Source organism: Perognathus longimembris, chromosome 3 (genome assembly GCF_023159225.1).
Source record: "Perognathus longimembris pacificus isolate PPM17 chromosome 3, ASM2315922v1, whole genome shotgun sequence".
NCBI classification, from domain to species: Eukaryota; Metazoa; Chordata; class Mammalia; order Rodentia; family Heteromyidae; genus Perognathus; species Perognathus longimembris.
The window spans coordinates 17,731,545-17,737,084 of NC_063163.1; the positions used below are offsets into that span (position 1 = coordinate 17,731,545).

The 5,540-nt window shown below is 35.8% G+C and overlaps 1 non-coding gene across 1 annotated transcript; it reads left to right on the forward strand.

Moving 5' to 3' along the window:
• The first annotated feature begins 4,092 nt into the window (after nucleotides 1-4,092).
• LOC125349754 lies at nucleotides 4,093-4,197 on the forward strand. Its single transcript, XR_007210570.1, has one exon. It is a non-coding gene; the product is annotated as a U6 spliceosomal RNA (small nuclear RNA).
• The last annotated feature ends 1,343 nt before the right edge of the window (nucleotides 4,198-5,540 follow it).

Here is a 5,540-nt window from a genome sequence, read left to right on the forward strand (position 1 = left end):
CATGCTGCCAAATATCTACATTAATTTAGGCTTTGGGTAATATTACAAAACACAAAAATGTGGAATAAAAATAATTATAATGAAATTATTTCAAGTTGAAAAGAATCATGAACATCTCTATTTTGAGAAACATAGGTGTTATGGGGTTCGAGGGAGAGGATCCCCCATCCATCCAAGAGTCCATTACACGGAGACAGTCTCAAACAAAAAAGATGAAAAAAGGTGGATTTATTGGGGAAGTAACAAACAGTACAAGAAATGTACCCAAGGCCTAACGTATGAAACTCTAACCTCTCTGTACATCACTTTGACAATAAATAAGAAAAAAAAATTTTTTTGAAAAAATAAAAAGTGAACTGACTGGTCAGGACCGTAAAAAGCAGGCTGGCTGGCCAGGGCCTCAGCCCAGATTTGGGGGCTGGGACCACGTGTTGCGCCTTGCTCAAGGTCGGGTCATAAAGGCAAATACCTCATGGTCAAGCTTGCCACATGCAGGTAGCCAATGAGGTTACAACACTTACAGAGCATGCCAGGTCACACCCAGGTGGCCAATGGAGTTACTATCTGTACATAGTATCTGTTTGAACCAACCTATAATTCTAGTTAGAATTGGCATGGGAATTTGGCAGGTCACCACATGATACAAGTGGATATGCCTACTCACGGGGGTAGGGGTAAGGCTGCTCCTTGATAGGAGGGCACACATTTAACCTTGAATGTTCCACAACTCAGGTGGTCAAGCAGTTTACACAATCTTATCACAGCAAAGGGTAACTTCCCTAGACAGAGTGGGAACCTCAACTCAAGATCAGGGGCAGGGAAATCATAGTGAAGATAGGGTCAGCTTCTGCTCTCTCTAGCGTATCTGAGATGGAGCCAGTCTTATGCCCCCAACATCAGGTGATGTTTTCATTATACTAAAGTCATAATGTTTGTTGCATAGAATATTTTTGTCATCTCTGATTGATGTGGTTGGTGGACATGACTTAGAGTATAGCACCATAAAATTGGAAATCAAAAGTAAAATAATTTCAATTTTTCTCGTTTTTATTTACTTCTCTTAAAAAATTATTGTCAAAGTGATATACAGAGAGATTACAGTTACACATTCAATGTAGGGAGTACATTTTCTTTCAAACTTTTTACCTCCTTCTTCATTTTCCTTCCACCTTCCCTTCTCCACAATCCCCCCCCCAGATGCCCCCTACCTTGCTGTACAATTGGTTTCTTACATATTGTCTTGTAAGTATTGCTGTTTCATTGGTTCACCTTTTACCCTTTGTCTCTGTAGAAACCAAGTCAAAGGTGTAGGAAAACTCCCTTCTTTGGGTGCCTAGAAACAGCAGGCTTTTACATGGTAGTGGGCATGGGGAGGCGCAAACCTAAGCAGAATAATTGGAGCCCAAAACAGCTGGACCTAGGCAAAAGAAAGGAAAACGAAGACCACTCAGTTCAGGGGAAGTTCCAAGAAGAGAAAGATTTAAGGCTAAGACCAGTCACACCCAGAACCAAGAATTGTATTGCTTTGATTGCTTTGCTTACCAGGGTTTACTGGAATTGTACTGCTTTGATTGCTTTGTTTATGGGAGTTTAGTAGAATTGTAATCAATAATAGAAATTCTGCTTCTGTATGTCTGCTTGCTTGCTTTGCCTAGCTTTTCAAATGACCTGTGTGTGGTGACTGTGATTCTTACCCTCTGACCACCTGCAAGTGGTACATGTGATACTTGCCCTTAAATGCCCAACCCTATTTTGCCCTAGTACTGTTTGTCACCATCCTGGTGGTGGCAAGCAGACATGCACAGCTAAATAAAGACTCTTAGCCCACTTGAGTGCTAGTGACTATTTTTTGGGTTCAAGGACCACCTGGGTATCTGGTCCCTAACAGTCATACCATTTTGAGGTTTGCCTTCCCTTTCAAGGTTCAGACAAACATATATACAATACCAAGGATACCAAAATCAAATACAGTGACAACAGGGGCTAAACCATAGGGAAGATAAAAGAAAGAAACAATTTCACATAATGCATTAGAAATAACAGCAGCAATTTACTTTTGAGTACACTTCTTTAAAATATAGGTTGTCACACTTTATGTTTAGAATATTTAATGGGAATTAAAATGAAAACAAGTCTTCTAGATTTTATTAGCTATTGTATACCTAATTAAAAAGATTTAAACCTGTCTTTGAAAAAATAACAGATTTCTCTCTTGAAGAAATTTGTGAATATATTCTGAATCACTAAATGAAGAACACCATTTAGATAATAATTTAACAATTAAATATATGTTCTTATAAGTAGGAGAATTCACTTTCCTTTAAGTGTAGAGTGTTAAATGTTTTCAAAGAAACTTTATTTCATGGGTGTCCTTCATTGTACTGATGCTCTATTCTTACTTAATTACCACTATAAAAGAGATTGGGGTCTAGGTAAAGTCAGAAAATGAACTCATTTTATATTTCAGCTCTACAAAAAGAATGGTAAGCATAATGTGTATACAATATTAGGTGCAAGGCATTGATGTACACATTAGTCAGCACCTACAGGTATTGGTGAATTATACAATTATTATTATCCTAACAGATTAAAACCTAAAACACATATTGCATGTCTTGTATAATTACTTGAAAAATATTTCTTAAAATGTCAGTATGGTACTATCTTTAATACTCTTATGCAGCTTATTTTAATTGGCAAATAATTTGCTTTATCTTTATTAAACCTAAAGTTAAATTTATACATTGTCAATATTACTGGCAAATACTTCTTTTATAAAGAACATGCTAATACCTGCAAAAATAAAATAAGTTATTCCTAAATTATGGTTAATTAATAATGAAGAGTATTTTCAGAGATTTAATAATAATAAAAAACAAATCATAAATGTATGTTAAAGCATCATTATAAAAGTTTTGCTGAGTTACATAATTGTGAATTTGTGGACTTTAAATATCTTCATGTTCTTTACTCTCTACAACTTTCAGTATTCTTGCATCTTAAAATCTCTAATGAACTATGTAATTTCCTTTCTGCTTATGTTTATTTACATATTTTCTGAATTTTTAGTCATGTAAGATCACTTTTATTACTGTTTATTTCTTTAGAAAAGTTGTACCAAGGGGCTGGGAATATGGCCTAGTGGCAAGAGTGCTTGCCTCCTACACATGAAGCTCTCAGTTCGATTCCCCAGCACCACATATGTGGAAAACAGCCAGAAGAGGCGCTGTGGCTCAGGTGGCAGAGTGCTAGCCTTGAGCGGGAAGAAGCCAGGGAGGGTGCTCAGGCCCTGAGTCCAAGGCCCAGGACTGGCCAAAAAAAAAAAAAAAGAAAAGTTGTACCAGAGACTTTGGAAGATAGAATACATATTATTAAGCATTGATACCTCAAATTGTTTAAAAACTTATTGAAATACAAGTATTTTACATTCAACTTGTAGAGGTCATTTCTTATATGCTTGATAAAAGAGAAGTGTAAAGCTGTTTTAACTAATGAACTATTTGAAACTGGATTATAATTTCCTACCAGTGTAAATTGTTAATATTTTTGGCTTGATAACACTGGAAAAAAGATTCATATACATATCTAGGAAAATTTTATGATTGGTTTTTATACCCAATTCATTTAGCTACTTTCAAACAATAGTAGCAATGAATTCTTATTTTAAATCACATCCACAAAATGCATGAGCAGATGTAAGTGTAATTTAACAGACATACAATTGTATCTAATTTTTTCACATTTATTCTGTTAGATGGCTGGTCACCAGCAAGTTATACTTATAAAATTAACTATTTACATGAAAGAGATTGTAAAGTTCATAGTTCCAGGCCAACCTTATAAAATATTTGCAAGAATCCATCTCAGCCAATACTTGGACATGGTGCTCAAGCCTGTCATACTAACTAGATGGGAATCTGAGAGCAGAATAACTATAGTAATAGGCCACCCATACAAACTAATTTGTGAGACCACATGTTAAAAGACAACAACAACAACAACAACAACAAAAAGATTGACGTGCTTATGCCAAAAGCATAGATAAGACACACATAGTCTAAAAAAGCCATGATAAAAGCAAAACCATATCTAGTGCTCACTTCGGCAGCACATATCTAAAAATGCAATGATGCAGAGAAGATTAGCATGGCCCCACCCAAGGATGATATGCAAATTCGTGAAGCATTCCATATGTTTTCAAACAAGGCCACACTAAAGCTACCAGCACACCTATGTTCATCGCAGCACAACTTGTCATTGCTAAAACATGGAACCAACCCACATGCCCCTCAGTAGATGAGTGGATCAGGAAAATGTGGTACATATACACAATGGAAGTCTATGCCTCTGTCAGAAGGAATGACACTGCCCCATTTGTAAGGGAATGGAAAGACTTGGAAAAAAATCATTCTAAGTGAAGTGACCCAGACCCAAAGAAACATAAACCCTATGGTGTCCCTCATCGGGAATAGCTAGTACATAATTACACTACTCATAGTAGAAGATCAAAATAGCTCAATAGCTACACCCATGAGCTCGCTTAAGATGATGCCAAGTGAAATGAACTCCACGCTATGGAACCAAGAGTTAAATCACTGTTGTAATTATCTTCAACATGCCATGTGAAACAATACTTTTGTTTAGTTTGTTTTTCTTGTCTCTTTGTTTGTTTGATTTCTTTTTTTAGTTTTGTTACTCCTGTATCCCCTCCTTGTGGTTGTACCCTCCCTCCCCCCACCACTGTATCTCAACTGAGTACCCTGGATACTGTTTATATGGGTATTAGAACTAGGGAAGGGAAAGTGAGTATCAAAATCAAGAGACAAAGGATAAAAAGAAAAACCATTGAAAAAGCAATAATTACAAAACCATTTGGTATAATCCAACTGCACAACTTTTGGGGGGAGGGGAGGAGGGGAAATGAAGAAGGTGGTAACAAGTTGAACAAGAAATGTACTCACTGCCTTACATATCCGTAACCCCTCTGTACTACACTTTGACAATAAAGAAAAAAGTTAAATTTTTTTTAAAAAGCAAGACAATATCTAGAAAATAAGAAGAATTAAATGGGTTGCAGGCTTGGTTCTAGAGGTCAAGTGTCTGCATAGCAATCCCTCAAATCCCTTGGTTTAAGCCCTAGTACTACCAAAATACATATTTTTTCAATTATAGTTTTTTAAAGTCTAACATGGAAAACAGCTATTACAAAGCACCATCTTAAATATTCTGTACAACTCTATTAAATAATAAACTAGTTTCCAATTCGTATTTTCACATATTACATAAAAATTAATTTCTCACATAATACTGGACATATGCCTTATCAAGCAGGATAGAAATATGAGATACTAATCTGCTAAACAAAGGTACTTTTGCTTCTGAATGTAGTGGTAAAATAAGATTTACTAAGGTTACTTTATATTCTATGGTAGGACCTTTAGAAGGATCCAAAATCAAATCCAACCGAACAACAACCAAAATATATTTGTTTTATTTTTCCATTTCTCCCTTTCTGCTCCTCATTTTTTTTCTTTTTAACA